The sequence below is a fragment of the Pleurodeles waltl genome, chromosome 12 (genome assembly GCF_031143425.1).
Source record: "Pleurodeles waltl isolate 20211129_DDA chromosome 12, aPleWal1.hap1.20221129, whole genome shotgun sequence".
Taxonomy (NCBI): Eukaryota; Metazoa; Chordata; class Amphibia; order Caudata; family Salamandridae; genus Pleurodeles; species Pleurodeles waltl.
The window spans coordinates 10,437,279-10,454,246 of NC_090451.1; the positions used below are offsets into that span (position 1 = coordinate 10,437,279).

At 47.2% G+C, this 16,968-nt stretch overlaps 1 protein-coding gene across 1 annotated transcript in view; it reads right to left on the reverse strand.

Annotated features, from left to right (window-relative positions):
- Positions 1 to 16,968, reverse strand: part of PCSK4 (proprotein convertase subtilisin/kexin type 4) — a 2,195,633-nt gene that overhangs the window by 1,045,576 nt on the left and 1,133,089 nt on the right. The gene's annotated exons all lie outside the window — the stretch shown is intronic.

The window sequence follows — 16,968 nt, forward strand, 5'->3', positions numbered from 1 at the left end:
AAAAGAGCTGCCCCCGGGTGGAAGAAGCTGAAGATTCTGCAGCAACGGGAGATACCAGGAACTTCTCCTTTGCACAGAAGATGTCCCACGGCGTGCTGAAGGATGCAGAGTTGTTTCCACACAGGAATACTGCAAACAAGCCTTGCTAGTTGCAAGAGTTGCGGTTGAAGGTTTTGGGTGCTGCCAGGGCCCAGGAAGGACCAGGAGGTCGCCCCTTGGAGGAGGAGACAGAGGGGGACGCTCAGCAACAGAGAGAGACCACGCAGAAGCAGGCAGCACCCGCAGAAGCACTTGAACAGGCATTCAAGAAATCTGAGCACATCGGTCGTCTCAACACAACAAAAGAGGGTCCCACGAAGAAGGGTGGTCAATTCAGCGAGTTGGGCAATGCAGGACAGAGTGCTGGGGACCTGGGCTGTGCTGTGCACGAATGAATCCTTGCAAGAGTGCACAGAACCCCTAGCAGCTGAAGATCATGCAGTACACAGGATTACTGTCTGGCGTGGGGAGGCAAGGACTTACCTCCAACAAACGTGGACAGAAGGGCCACTGGACTGTTGGGGTCACCTGGATCCAGCTCCTGTGTTCCAGGGACCACGCTCGTCAAGATGAGAGGGGACCCAGAGGACCGGTGAAGCAGAAGTTTGGTGCCTGCGTTAGCAGGGGAAAGATTCCGTCGACCCACGGGAGATTTCTTCTTGGCTTCCAGTGCAGGGTGAAGGCAGACAGCCCTCAGAGCATGCACCACCAGGAAACAGTTGAGAAAGCCGGCAGGATTAGGTGCTGCAATGTTTCTGGTAGTCTTCTTGCTACTTTGTTGTGGTTTTGCAGGCGTCCTTGAGCAGTCAGCAGTAGATCCTTAGCAGAAGTTGATGATGCACAGGAACTCTGGTGAGCTCTTGCATTCGTTATCTGAAGAAAAACCCAAAGGAAAGACCCTAAATAGCCCTCAGTGGAGGATTGGCTACTTAACCAGGTATCAGGAGGGGTCTCTGACGTCACCTGCTGGCACTGGCCACTCGGAGGTCTCCATTGTGCACTCACACCTCTGCACTCAAGATGGCAGAGGTCTGGGACTCACTGGAGGAGCTCTGGGCACCACCCCTGGGGTGGTGATGGACAGGGGAGTGGTCACTCCCCTTTCCTTTGTCCAGTTTCACGCCAGAGCAGGGGCTGGGGGATCCCTGAACTGGTGTAGACTGGTTTATGCAAGGAGGGCACCATCTGTGCCCTTCAAAGCATTCCCAGACCCCAGGAGAGGCTACTCCTCTCGGGCCCTTAACACCTATTTCCAAAGGGAGAGGGTGTAACACCCGCTCACAGAGGAAATGAAAATTAGTTACTTACCTGTAACTGCAGTTCTCCAGTATCAGTATCTTTCATAGATTCACATGCTTGAATCATCCCCGTCGTCGAGGTGGGAGCCTCACGGTAACTTTAAATACACAAAGCAGTAAGTTTTAAAACTAGTAGGCCTCAGTAGGCCTCATAGGTTATTTTATAGCCTATCCACTTTGTTTTGTGAAAAGACCCAAACTTAAGTGCCAACCAATCAGGCTTCAGCACCCTCCCAAACACTCCCAACAGAGGCTGCTTTCCCTCACATTTTCTAGTACAAGTGTGAAGTTCAATATCTGTATATTAGGGGAGCCTCTGAGGGGAGGAGGGTGGGTCGCATGTGAATCTATGAAAGATACCAATACTGGAGAACTGCAGTTACAGGTAAGTAACTAATTTTCTTTTCCAGTATTGGATCTTTCATTGATTCACATACTTGAATCAGAGTAGCGAGCAGTAATTTTGGAGAATTAGTGAATTAATCTGCATGTTGTTTTACCGTAATTCTCCGACTGATATCAATAATATTAATAAATATAACAGTAATACGAAAAACTGCATGTCTGAATATTATGCTACAAAATGTGCCCCTGTTGTTCTGAAGTTTACAACATTTTTACACAATATCAAGAAGCGTTGGTATTACGACTAGTATGAAGCAAAATATGAGAGTAATTAGCACTGTAATATAAAATTAGGTGTTAATGAAACTGAAGAACCATATCGCACATACCTTGATTGTGGTGGTGGGATGTTGTAAGAGGCTCACCTTAACGAAATAAATGCCTCAGTACTGCCTGACCCACCGCTGCATCAATGTTACTTGTTTCTTCGAGACAATAGTGTTTTGTGAACGTATGCTGGCTGGACCATGTGGCCTCTCTGCAGATGCTATGCAGTGGCACCCCAGCGAAGAGTGCGGCTGAAGTGGCTACCGATCTTGTAGGATGGGCTCTCACCTTGCTGCGGAGCGGTTTACCAGCCTTAGCATGACAGAATTGGATCGCCAGGCCAATCCACCTGGCTATAGTCTGTTTGGAGACTGCGTGCCCCTTTTTTGTTCCACCAAATGCCACGAATAACTGGTCAGACTGACGTATGACTTGTGTTTTCTGTAGGTAAACTTTTAGACACCTTTTTATATCCAGGGAATGTAATGTCTTTTCCGCTACTGTCTGCGGATTTGGAAAAAAGGTTTTTAAGATGACTGGTTCAAGTGGAAAGTTGAAGGAACCTTTGGAATATACTTAGGATATGTTCTCAGGATTACACCAGAATTTGTAAATTGGAGGAAAGGCTCTTTAATAGTGAAGGCCTGAATGGTGCTCACTCTTTTGGCTGAAGTAAGAGCCAGTAGTAACGCGGTCTTCCATGAGATTAATTTGAGATTGGCTCTGTGGATTGGCTCAAAAGGAGCTTTCATGAGTTGCATTAAGACAATATTCAGGGACCATAACGGCGGAGGTTTCCGGACTGGTGGGAAAACATGGAACAGGCCCCTCATGAATTGTTTCACAATCCTGGTGGAATATAATGAGACCATGTCTTTTGCTGCCAGATGTACTCGAATAAAGGAGTATGAAAGTCCTGACTTTGCCAAATGCAACAGATATGGTAGTATTTGCTCCGGAGGAGAAGAAATAGGATGTATACCTTCCGCCTCACACCATATACAAAAACGTTTCCATTTAAGTTTGTAAGTTTTATTAGTAGTATCAGCTCTAGCTTTGGCTAAGATTTCTCTACACTTCGAGGAAATGTTCAGATTTACATATTCATTGAATTCAAGAGCCAAGCCGACAAGTGAAGAGATGACGGATCTGGATGCCTGACTTGCCCCTGGTGCATTGTCAAGAGGGTTGGACTCTGTTTGAGTTGCACATGTGGCTGTTCGGACAGCATTAGGCGCTCCGTGTACCAGACCTGTCTGGGCCACCTGGGAGCTATCAACAGAAAGCGACACCCCTCCGTCTTCATTTTCTTGATGACTCTTGGTATCAGCAGGATCGGAGGAAAAGCGTAGGCATAGACCCCAGACCATCTCATCGAAAACGCATTTCCCCACGATCCTTTCTGGGGAAGCCAACTTGCATAATACTGGCATTTCTTGTTGTCGAATATGGCAAACAGGTTGAGATTTGGTCTGCCCCATAAAAGGAAGAGTCGATCGAGAAGTTCCTGGTCTAGCTCCCACTCGTGGTATGGTATCACTGTCCTGCTCAGGGTGTCTGCCAGAATGTTGGTCTGTCCTGGCACATGCTCCGCTTTGAGTGAAATGTTGTGCGTGATGGCCCATTTCCAGATATCCTGAGCCAGTTGCGAGAGTTGTAGAGATCTTGTGCCCCCCTGCTTGTTTAGATAAAACATGCTGGTAGTATTGTCCGTTCTGATTAAGACGCTTGAGTTTTGAAGTTTTGGCAAAAAAGCTTTGAGAGCTAGGCCTATCGCTTTGAGCTCTAGGTGATTTATGTGGAGCTGAACCTCTTTTGCATTCCAGGATCCGCTGATTTGTAAATCCTGGCAGTGTGCAACCCATCCCTCGAGAGAAGCATCCTTTGTTACTATGTAACTGGGTACTTGATTAAGGAATGTGAGCCCGTTGGACAAATTGGTCAGCGTTGCCCACCACTCCATGGTGGTCTGCATTATAGGTGTTATGCGAACTCTGTCTTCAAACGAACCATGCACCTGAGTCCACTGTACATCCAATTGTTCTTGCAGGGGTCGCATATGGAGCCTGCAATCTGGGACCAGAGGAATGCATGACAAGATCATCCTTAGTAATGATTTGTAGGTGCGGACTGAAACAAACTTTTTGGTAGAGAGTTTGCGTGCTAAGGAGCTTAGTTTTTTGTTTCCTTTCATGAGACAGATACGCCTTGCTGCGGACCGTGTCTAGTATTGCTCCTAAGAAATTCAATACCTGTGTGGGGTGAAGATGAGATTTTTGATAATTGACGACAAACCCTAGTCTGTTTAACAATTGGAGGCAAACCGAAATATGACGTACCACCTGAGGCTTTGAAGGTGCCTTTATGAGCCAGTCGTCTAGGTAGGGAAAACCTGCATGCCCGACTGGCAGAGATGTGCTGCTACAGGAGCCAACATTTTCGTGAAAATTCTGGGAGCCGATTTCAAACCGAATGGAAGGACTCGAAATTGGAGGTGCATACCAGCTACTTTGAACCTGAGGAATTTGCGGTGGTTGCGGTGTATTGGAATATGAAAGTAAGCATCCTGGAGGTCTAGGGATGCCATCAAGATCTCCGGTATTTAAAAGGCACAAGACATCCTGTAGTGTCACCATCCTGAACGATTGTTTCTTTAGGAACTTGTTTAGTGCTCTTAAGTCCAGAATGGGGTGCCAGTCCCCGGAGGGTTTCTTTACGAGAAAGAAGTGGGAATAGAATCCCCTGTTCCTGTGAGAAAAAGGGACCTATTGCTCCTTTGCCCAGCATCACTTGTACTTCCTTGAGGAGTTGGTTCACTCTCGGGGGCGGAGGGCCTGACGGGGGAACATCTGGTGGTGTCTGTGTTAATTCCAGAGTATGGCCTCTGGCCACTACATCAAGCACCCACCTGTCTGATGTTATTGCTGCCCATTGAAGGAAATAAGAAGTGATGCGACCTCCAACCCTCGAGATTGGTGAGGGGAAGTACGCTGGTATGGCTGGTAGGTCATTGTTTCCTGCCCGTATCCCTTCCTCAGGCAGCCACTCTTCCTCTCGCTGGATGTTTATAGGCCGCGGCCGGTGGCAACCGGTAATGTTGCTGCTGTTGGTGGTACTGTCGCCGGGGTCCTGTGGAGGAAGACTGATACTGGGGTCTGTACTGATGGTAGCCCCCTCAAAAGGAGTAACCTCCTCTACCCCTTGCTCCACGAAAGGGTTGCTTCTTATACTGTAGGGTACCTAATGATTTAGCTGTATCCGTATCCGTTTGGATGGCTTGTAACATGTCGTCGACATGCTTTCCAAACAGACTTTCACCATCAAACGGCATGTTGAGAACCCGGCTCTGGACCTCCGGTCAGAAGGAGGTAGACTTTAGCCATCCTTGCCTACGCAAGACTGCTGCCCCAGCTAATTGTCTGAAACCTGTTAAAGAAATGTCTATTGCGCTATCTATAATCTCTGCCGCAATCCGTTCCCCTTCCTGCAACACCTTCTTCGTTTCCACCTTGACATCCTCCGGCAAGAGATCCAAGAAAGCTGACATGTCTGCCCACATCTGGCGATCATATCTCCCTAGGATGGCCAGGGAATTAGCTGCCTTGACTGTGATCGCCGCTACAGAGGAGAATTTCTTTCTGATATTATCTAATCTCCTCCCTTCTTTGTCTGGGGGAGATGCTATAGGTGTGGAAGGGTTTCTAGAACGTCGCTGTGCCGCCTGCGATATCACCGAATCCGGTTTCGGTTGCAACACTAAACAGGCTTGAGAGACATCCGAGGCCTTATATTTCTTTTCTAGCCTTGGCATTTGTGAAGGCACTATCACCGGATTCTTAATCGCCTTCAACCCTTCTTGCCATAAGAAGTCTACTATCGGTATAGCCTTTACCGATCTCTTTGATGGCTCCTTGAAGTCGTAAAGGAAGCACTCTGTTTCATGAGAAATAATAGAGAGGCCAAATCGCTTTGCCGCTCTCTCAATCAAATTATGAAAACCTCCTATGTCCCCTGGAGGCGAATCCACCGGACCTGCAGGAGGTGGAGATGGTGTGGGGACGAGGTAATCATCCCATTCACTGGCCACTGAATCTCTTATCTCACCCTCTTCCCTCTCGTCATCCGACGAGGGATGTCGATTGGTGGACCCACGATGCCTCCGCCGTCGACGATGTCTTCGTCGACGAAGCTTTCCTAAATATCTTAGCTGTAATTATAGTCATCGACGATAATGGTGACGACGTCATGATCATTGGTGAGATCGCCGCTGTTTTTTCTGAAGAGAACTTTACCGGATCTTTCTGCGGTGACAGAGACAGGGATGCACTTTTCGCGGTACTCTTCCTCTGCAGAGGCGAAGTAGGCTCTGAACGAACCTTTTTTGGCAAACTTGTGTGGGTCTCTGATTGGGAAATACTCTTTTTTCCTCAGTAGAGACCTGCTTCATCTTTTTGGCCATCTTCCTCAGTGGCTCATCAGGCATTCTTCCTCTCTCACCTGTTCTTTTTTGTGAGTGAGAAGCATGAGATGACACTTCGCTTTCATCTGAGGAAGGATGTTCCATGGCTTTCTGTTTCTGCAGCCACAAGAGAAGCCTACCCTCACGGTCTTTGAGGATTTTTTGACTGAAGGTGCGACAGATCTTGCAGTCTCTCACCTTGTGGTCTGGATGGAGGCAGTAGATGCACTTTTTGTGGGGGTCATCAACATGTAGTCTCTTCCTCCCACAACTGCCACAGTCTCTGAACAGACCCTTTTTTGTCTTTTCAGACATGATATAGCTGGAAAGCTGGGTTCCTGAGAGAACAATTTCCTGTCAGAAAAGGTAAACTGAGCAGAGCTCAGGGAGACTCCCTTCACTCGACGTGCGGTAGAAAATCTGAGGGAAAGCAGCCTCTGTTGGGAGTGTTTGGGAGGGTGCTGAAGCCTGATTGGTTGGCACTGAAGTTTGGGTCTTTTCACAAAACAAAGTGGATAGGCTATAAAATAACCTATGGGGCCTACTGAGGCCTACTAGTTTTAAAACTTACTGCTTTGTGTATTTAAAGTTACAGTGAGGCTCTCACCTCGACGACGGGATGATTCAAGCATGTGAATCTATGAAAGATCTAATACTGGAGAACCTTTGTTCTGCCTTTCTGGGACTTGGCTGCCCAGACCCCATGAGGGCAGAAACCTGTCTGAGGGTTGGCAGCAGCTGTAGCTGCAGAGAAAACCCCAGAGAGCTAGTTTGGCAGTACCCGGGGTCCATGCTGGAGCCCGGGGGATGCATGAGATTGGCACCCCAATACCAGAATTGGCTTCGGGGGACAATTCCATGATCTTAGACATGTTACATAGTCATGTTCGGAGTTACCATTGTGAAGCTACATATAGGTATTGACCTATATGTAGTGCACTCGTGTAATGGTGGCACCGCACTTACAAAGTGCGGGGAAATTGCCCTGAACAATGTGGGGGTCACACTTAGTAACTTTGCACCTAACCTTCACCAAGTGAGGGTTAGACATATAGGTGACTTATAAGTTACTTAAGTGCAGTGTAAAATGTCTGTGAAATAACGTGGACGTCCTCTGTAAGAATTATCTGAGCTCCCTATGGGTGGCAAAAGAAATGCTGCAGCCCAAAGGGAACTCCTGGAACCCCAATACCCTGGGTACCTAGGTACCATATACTAGGGAATTATTAGGGTGTTCCAGTGTACCAATCAGAATTGGTGAAAATAGTCACTAGCCTGCAGTGACAATTTTGAAAGCAGAGAGAGCATAAGCACTGAGGTTCTGGTTAGCAGAGCCTCATTGATACAGTTAGGCACCACACAGGGAACACATATAGGCCACAAACTATGAGCACTGGGGTCCTGGCTAGCAGGATCCCAGTGACACAGGCAAAAACAAACTGACACACAAGTAAAAATGGGGGTAACATGCCAGGCAAGATGGTACTTTCCTACACAAACCCCCCCTCCCCCCAAACGAGGGACAATAAGGCTAACCTTGCCCAGATGAGTCTTCATTGTCTAAGTGGAAATATCTGAAGAGTCCATCTGCATTGGAGTGGGTACTCCCAGATCTATGTTCCACTGTATATTCCATTCCCTGTAGAGATATGGGCCACCTCAACAATTTAGGGTTTTCACCTTTCATTTGTTTTAGCCAAATTAGAGGTTTGTGGTCTGTCTGAACAATAAAGTAAGTACCAAACAGGTATGGTCTCAAAGTTTTCAGTACCCAGACCACAGCAAAGGCCTCCCTCTCTATGGCAGACCAATGCTTTTCTCTAGGGATCAACCTTCTGCTGATAAAAGCAACAGGTTGATCCTGGCCCTCAGTATTAAGCTGTGATAGCACTGCCCCAACCCCTAACCCAGAAGCCTCAGTCTGGACTATGAACTGTTTGGAGTACCAAGGGCTTTTTAGGAAAGGTGCAGAGCACATGGCCTGTTTGAGCTCATCAAAAGCTTTTTGACAGCTAGCTGCCCAAAATACCTTTTTAGGCATTTTCTTACTAGTGAGGTCATTAAGAGGAGCTGCAATGGATCCATAATTCTTAATGAACCTCCTATAGTATCCTGTGAGTCCTAGAAAGGCTCTCACCTGGGTTTGAGTTGTAGCGGGAGCCCATTCCATAATGGTCTGGATCTTCTCCTGCAGTGGTGCAATCTGTTCCCCACCTATCAGGTGACCCAGATAAACCACTTTCCCCTGCCCTATCTGGCACTTTAAGGCCTTGATAGTGAGGCCTGCCTTTTCCAGGGCCTCCAAAACTTTCCACAGGTGGACCAGGTGATCATCCCAGGTGGAGCTAAAAGACAGCTATATCATCCAGATATGCTGCACTAAAAGATTCCAACCCTTGTAGGATTGTGTTCACCAACCTTTGAAAAGTGGCAGGTGCATTCTTCAAACCAAAGGGCATAACAGTGAGTTGATAGTGCCCGCCAATGGTTGAAAATGCAGTTTTGGGTTTAGCATCTTCTGATAATTTAATCTGCCAATACCCTCAGTTAAATAAAAAGTGCTTAGATACTTGGCAGAAGCCAGTGTATCTATCAGCTCCTCTGCCCTGGGTATAGGGTGAACATCTGTCTTGGTTACTTGGTTTAGCCCCCTATAGTCAACACAAAACCTCATCTCTCTTTTTCCATCCTTACTGTGATGTTTTGGGACAATCACCACTGGGTAGCCCATGGGCTTTCTGAAGGATCAATCACTCCTAAGTCTAACAGTTTCTGTACCTCCTCTTTTATGCAGTCCCTGACATGGTCAGGCTGCCTATAAATCTTACTTTTGACAGGCAAACTGTCTCCATTATTGATTGTGTGCTCACACCAGGTAGTGGTACCTGGTATCAGTGAGAAGAGTTCAGAAATCTGACTTAAGATATTTACACAGCTGTCTTTCTGCTCAGCAGTAAGAAAATCTGCAAGTACTACTACCTCCACTAAGCCATCAGTTCAGTGGTGGAGAAGAGATCAGGGAGAGGGTCACTCTCTTCTTCCTGTCCCTCATCAGTTGCCATGAGCAGGGTGAGATCAGCCTTGTCATAGTAGGGTTTTAAGCGGTTGACATGGAGCACCCTAAGGGCACTCCTGGCAGTGCCAATGTCTACCAAGTAGGTAACCTCACCCTTTATCTCAACAATTAGATGGGGTCCACTCCATTTGTCCTGGAGTGCTCTTGGGGCCACAGGCTCCAATACCCACACCTTATGTCCTGGGCGGTACTGGGTCAGGACAGCCTTCTGGTCATGCCATTGCTTTTGTAGCTCCTGGCTGGCCTGAAGGTTTTTACTGGCTGTAGGAAGTTGGCTCTGTATGCACTATTTCAAAGTAAGAAATAGCATGCACAGAGTCCAAGGGTTCCCCTTAGAGGTAAGATAGTGGCAAAAAGAGATAATTATAATGCTCTATTTTGTGGTAGTGTGGTCGAGCAGTAGGCTTATCAGAGGGTAGTGTTAAGCATTTGTTGTACACATACAGGCAATAAATGAGGAACACACACTCAAAGACAATTCCAGGCCAATAGGTTTTTATATAGAAAAATATATTTTCTTAGTTTATTTAAGAACCACAGGCTCAAGATTTACAATCAATACTTCAAATGAAAGGTACTTCACTTAGGTATCATAGGAACTTTGAATCAGCAAAATAGCATGTACAGTTTTGGCAAAAATGGCAATAAGCTATTTTAAAACTAGACACAGTGCAAATTTCAACAGTTGCTGGGGGGGGTAAGTATTTGTTAGTTTTACAGGTAAGTAAACCACCTACAGGGTTCAAAGTTGGGTCTAAGGTAGCCCACTGTTGGGGGTTCAGGGGAACCCCAAAGTTACCACACCAGCAGCTCAGGGCCGGTCAGGTGCAGAGGTCAAAGTGGTGCCCAAAAGACATAGGCTTCAGTGGAGAAGGGGGTGCCCCGGTTCCAGTCTGCCAGCAGGTAGGTACCCGCGACTTCGGAGGGCAGACCTGCGGGGTTTTGTAGGGCACTGGGGGGGACACAAGTCAGCACAAAAAGTACACCCTCAGCAGCACGGGGGCGGCCAGGTGCAGAGTGCAAACAGGCGTCAGGTTTGCAATAGGTTTCAATGGGATATCCAGGGGTCTTTTCAGCGAAGCAGGCAGGCAAGGGGGGGGGCTCCTCGGGGTAGCCACCAACTGGGCAAGCGAGAGGGCCACCTGGGGGTCGCTTCTGCACTCGAGGTCGGATCCTTCAGGTCCTGGGGGCTGCAGGTGCAGTGTCTTTACCAGGCGTCGGGTTCTTTGAAGCAGGCAGTCGCAGTCAGGGGGAGCCTCTGGATTCCCTCTGCAGGTGTCGCTGGGGGGGGGCTCAGGGGGGTCAACTCTGGCTACTCACAGGGTCGGGTGCAGAGTAGAAAGTTTCACGCGTGGAGTCCTTTTAAAGTTGTTTCTTTGTTGCAAGTTTTGGTTTCTTTGAAACAGGGCCGCTGTCCTCTGGAGTTCTTGGTCCTTTTAGATGCAGGGTAGTCCTCTGAGGCTTCAGAGGTCGCTGGACCCTGGGGAGAGCGTCGCTGTTGCAGTTTTTCTCGAAGTGGGAAGACAGGCCGGTAGGGCTGGGGCCAAAGCAGTTGGTGTCTCCGTCGTCTCTGCAGGGCTTCAGGTCAGCAGTCCTTCTTCGTCTTCAGGTTGCAGGAATCTATCTTCCTCGGTTGTGGGTGCCCCTAAATACTCAATTTAGGGGGGTATTTAGGTATGGGAGGGCAGTAGCCAGTGGCTACTGTCCTTGAGGGTGGCTACACCCTCTTTGTGCATCCTCCCTGTGAGGAGGGGGGCACATCCCTAATCCTATTGGGGGAATCTTCCTTCTACAAGATGGAGGATTTCTAAAGGCAGAGGTCACCTCAGCTCCGGACACCTTAGGGGCTGTCCTGACTGGTGGGTGACTCCTCCTTGTGTTTCTCATTATGTCCTCCGGCCTTGCCACCAAAAGTGGGGCCGTGGCCAGAGGGGGCGGGCATCTCCACTAGCTGGAATGCCCTGTGGCGCTGTAACAAAGGGGGTGAGCCGTTGAGGCTCACCGCCCGGTGTTACAGTTCCTGCAGGGGGAGGTGAGAAGCACCTCCACCCAGTACATGCTTTGTTACTAGTCACAGAGTGACAAAGGCACTCTCCCCATGTGGCCACCAACATGTCTGGTGTGTGGCAGGCTGGAAAAACTAGTCAGCCCACACTGGAAGTCGGGTATGTTTCAAGGGGGCATCTCTAAGATGCCCTCTGGGGTGTAATTCACAATAAAATGTACACTGGCATCAGTGTGCATTTATTGTGCTGAGAAGTTTGATACCAAACTTCCCAGTTTTCAGTGTAGCCATTATTGTGCTATGGAGTTCTTATTTGACAGACTCCCAGACCATAAACTCTTATGGCTACCCTTCACTTACAATGTCTAAGGTTTTGCTTAGACACTGTAGGGGCATAGTGCTCATGCACCTATGCCCTCACCTATGGCATAGTGCACCCTGCCTTAGGGCTGTAAGGCCTGCTAGAGGGGTGACTTATCTATGCCATAGGCAGTGTGAGGTTGGCATGGCACCCTGAGGGGAGTGCCATGTCGACTTAGTCATTTTCACCCCACCAGCACACACAAGCTGGCAAGCAGTGTGTCTGTGCTGAGTGAGGGGTCCCCTAGGTGGCATAAGACATGCTGCAGCCCTTAGAGACCTTCCCTGGCACCAGGGCCCTTGGTACCAGGGGTACCAGCTACAAGGGACTTACCTGGATGCCAGGGTGTGCCAATTGTGGAAACAAAGGTACAGTTTTAGGGAAAGAACACTGGTGCTGGGGCCTGGTTAGCAGGCCTCAGTACACTTTCAAACATAACTTGGCATCAGCAAAGGCAAAAAGTCAGGGGGTAACCATGCCAAGGAGGCATATCCTTACACTGGCCTTTTCATGTACTCAGCCATTCCTGATCTTAGGCCAAGTACATAGTCCACAATGTCCTGTTTAGGAGCTTTTAAAGGTTGTTCCCAACCCTCCTTAACAAGTGCAAGGGTACCTCTCACAGGGTGCCCAAAGAGGAGTTCAAAGGCGCTAAAGCCCACTCATTTTTGGCTACCTCCCTGTAAGCCAAAAGGAGGCATGGCAAAAGGCCATCCCATCTCCTTCTGAGTTTTTCAGGGAGTCCCATTATCATACCGTTGAGAGTTTTATTAAACCTCTCAACCAGGCCATTTGTTTGTGGATGATAAGGAGTAGTGAACTTGTATGTTACACCACACTCCTTCCACAGTGGTTTGAGGTATGCAGATATGAAGTTACTACCTCTGTCTGACACCACTTCCATAGGGAAGTCCACACTGGAAAAGATTCCCAGGAGGGCCTTTGCGACTGCAGGAGCTGTAGTGGTCCTTAAGGGTATTGCTTCAGGATACCTAGTGGCATGGTCCACTACCACCAGGATAAACCTATTGCCTGAAGCTGTTGGAGGGTCAAGGGATCCGTCCACCAAAGGGGAAGTCTCTAGCCCTTTTCGTTCCTGCAGAAACCTTTGCTTCTTCTGTCCAGTCGAAGCTTCTTTGCACCCGCAGCTGGCATTTCCTGGGCATTTGCCCATCTCCGACTTGCTTGTGACTTTTGGACTTGGTCCCCTTGTTCCACAGGTACCCTAGATTGGAAATCCACAGTTGTTGCATTGCTGGTTTGTGTCTTTCCTGCATTATTCCTCTAACACGACTTCTTTGTCCTTAGGGGAACTTTAGTGCACTTTGCACTCACTTTTCAGGGTCTTGGGGAGGGTTATTTTGCTAACTCTCACTATTTTCTAATAGTCCCAGCGACCCTCTACAAGGTCACATAGGTTTGGGGTCCATTCGTGGTTCGCATTCCACTTTTGGAGTATATGGTTTGTGCTGCCCCTATCCCTATGTTTCCCCATTGCATCCTATTGTAACTATACATTGTTTGCACTGTTTTCTAAGACTATACTGCATATTTTTGCTATTGTGTATATATATCTTGTGTATATTTCCTATCCTCTCACTGAGGGTACACTCTAAGATACTTTGGCATATTGTCATAAAAATAAAGTACCTTTATTTTTAGTATAACTGTGTATTGTGTTTTCTTATGATATTGTGCATATGACACTAAGTGGTACTGTAGGAGCTTCACTCGTCTCCTAGTTCAGCCTAAGCTGCTCTGCTAAGCTACCATTATCTATCAGCCTAAGCTGCTAGACACCCTATACACTAATAAGGGATAACTGGGCCTGGTGCAAGGTGCAAGTACCCCTTGGTACTCACTACAAGCCAGTCCAGCCTCCTACATTGGTTGTGCAGCGGTGGGATAAGTGCTTTGAGACTACTTACCACTCTTGTCATTGTACTTTTCATAAGAGAAAAATATACAAAACAAGGTCAGTGTATATACACATAGCCAAAAAGTTTTGCATTTCCTCTTTTCACTCTTTTCTAAGTGCTGAAAAGTACTTCTAACTTTCTAAAAAATTCTAAAAAGTTTTAAAAGTTTTTTTTCTCTGTCTTTCTAAAAGCTCTGACAAACTTTTTTCTCTTTTTCTATCACTTTAACTCTCTCTAAAAATGTCTGGCACAGGCCAAAATGTTGACCTGTCTAAGATTGCATATGATCACCTTAGCTGGAAAGGAGCAAGGAGTCTCTGCATAGAGAGAGGTTTGAGTGTAGGGAAGAATCCTTCCTTGGAACTGTTACTTAATATGCTTAGAGAACAGGATAAGGCTAAAAGTGCCCCATCTGTTGAAAAAGTAGCTAATGGTTCTCAATCTGATCCAGGGACTCCCCCAGGAAAAGATTCAGGAAATAAACTTCTCAGCCTGCCCATTACTAGACAGTCTAGCATAGTTGGTACAGAGGTTGAATCACACCATACTGATGGTGTGCTCTCACATTATACTGTTAGCCAAGCTGTTAGGGTGCCCTCTGTAAGTGACAGGTCTCCTTCTGTCCATTCTCACCATACTTCTGTTTCAAGGAATGTCCCTCCCACCAACCCTGATGACAGAATGTTAGAGAGGGAACTCAATAAGTTGAGGGTGGAACAAACCAGACTGAAGCTTAAAAAGCAACAGCTGGATTTGGATAGACAGTCTTTTGAACTAGAGAAGGAAAGACAGAAGTTGGGTTTAGATACCCATGGTGGCAGCAGCAGTATTCCCCATAGTCATCCTGCAAAAGAGCATGATTCCAGGAATCTGCACAAGAGAGTTCCCCCTTATAAGGAGGGGGATGACATTAACAAGTGGTTTGCTGCACTTGAGAGGGCCTGTGTTGTACAGGATGTCCCTCAAAGGCAGTGGGCTGCTATCCTATGGCTATCATTTAGTGTAAAAGGTAGGGATAGGCTCCTTACTGTAAAAGAAAATGAAGCTAATGATTACAAAGTTCTTAAGAATGCACTCCTGGATGGTTATGGCTTAACCACTGAACAGTACAAGATAAAGTTCAGAGAGACCAAAAAGTAGTCTTCACAAGACTGGGTTGATTTCATTGACCATTCAGTGAAGGCCTTGGAGGGGTGGTTACATGGCAGTAAAGTTACTGATTATGACAGCCTGTATAACTTGATCCTGAGAGAGCATATTCTTAATAATTGTATGTCTGATTTGTTGCACCAGTACTTGGTGGACTCTGATCTGACCTCTCCCCAAGAATTGGGAAAGAAGGCAGACAAATGGGTCAGAACAAGGGTGAACAGAAAAGTTCATACAGGGGGTGACAAAGAGAACACTAAGAAGAAAGATGGTGAAAAATCTCAAGATAAGCATGGGGATAAGGGTAAAACCAAAGATCCCACTTCAAATCTTAAACACTCTTCAGGGGGTGGGGATAAAACAAATTCTTCCTCTTCTTCTCAACCTACACAAGTTAAAAAGCCTTGGTGCTTTGTGTGTAAAAATAGAGGCCATAGGCCAGGGGATAAGTCCTGTCCAGGTAAACCCCCTGAGCCTACCACCACTAATACATCAAGCTCTAGTGCCCCTAGCAGTAGTGGTACTAGTGGTGGGACTGCTGGCGACAGTCAAGTTAAGGATGTAGTTGGGTTCACTTTTGGGTCCATAGTAGAAACTGGGGTAGTCAGTCCCAAGACAGTTTCTGTCACACCTAGTGGCATTGGCCTTGCCACACTGGCTGCTTGTCCCCTTACAATGGATAAGTACAGGCAGACAGTTTCAATAAATGGTGTTGAGGCCTTGGCCTACAGGGACACAAGTGCCAGTATCACTTTGGTGACTGAAAACCTAGTGCACCCTGATCAACACATCATTGGACAACAGTATAAAATTATTGATGTCCATAACTCCACTAAGTTTCTTCCCTTAGCTATAATTCAGTTTAGTTGGGGTGGAGTTACTGGCCCTAAGCAGGTGGTGGTATCACCTAGCTTACCTGTAGACTGTCTCTTAGGTAATGACCTAGAGGCCTCAGGTTGGGCTGATGTAGAGTTTTATGCCCATGCAGCCATGCTGGGCTTCCCTGAGGAATTGTTCCCTCTCATTTCTACTGAAATGAAAAAGCAAAGGAGAGAAGGCCTGAAAATTCAGAATCCCTCTCCATCAACAGGTAAAAAGGGTATCACAGTATCCCCTAACCACCCTACCATTCAGGATACCATTCCTGTGGTGGGAGAAACCTCTCCTGGGGTGGCACCTGTTCCAAGGGAATCATCAGCTGGCAAAGCTGGACTCCCTGAGGTAGAAGTACCTCTCTGTGGGATAACTAATATTGGTGAGAAAAAGAGCACCATTTTAGTTAACATGGAGCATCCCTCCAACACTCCCAGAGAAACTTTAGTGCAGAAACCCTGCACTGCCTCACAACACTTAGGACAGCATCCCTGCCCTAGTGTGGAGCTCATAGGACAGCATCCCTGCCCTGCTCCAACTAAAGAGAAACAGCATCCCTGTTCTCTCTTCCAGCCATATGGACAAAGTTTTTGCCCAGCTATGGCTTTATTGAGACAGCATCCCTGTCTGGCATTTCCATCATTACAAATAGGTTCAGTGGACAATTCCCACTGCTCTAAACTAAAACTTACTGATAGAAACTCTGAAAATACATCTTCACATTGTTGCTTAGCTAAAAAACTTCAAACAGGGTGGTTTACATCCCCACAGGGAAGTAACCATATAGTGGATGATAAAGGGAGTAACCAGTCTATTGCAGAGCTACTCTCTACTTATCACCACTTAGACAATAAAGTCTCAACTGGCCAAGGTTAGCCTTATTGTCCTTCGTTTGGGGGGGGGGTTGTGTGAGAAAGTAGCCTCTTTCTAGCCTTGTTACCCCCACTTTTGGCCTGTTTGTGAGTGTATGTCAGGGTGTTTTCACTGTCTCACTGGGATCCTGCTAGCCAGGGCCCAGTGCTCATAGTGAAAACCCTATGTTTTCAGTATGTTTGTTATGTGTCACTGGGACCCTGCTAGTCAGGGCCCCAGTGCTCATAAGTTTGTGGCCTATATG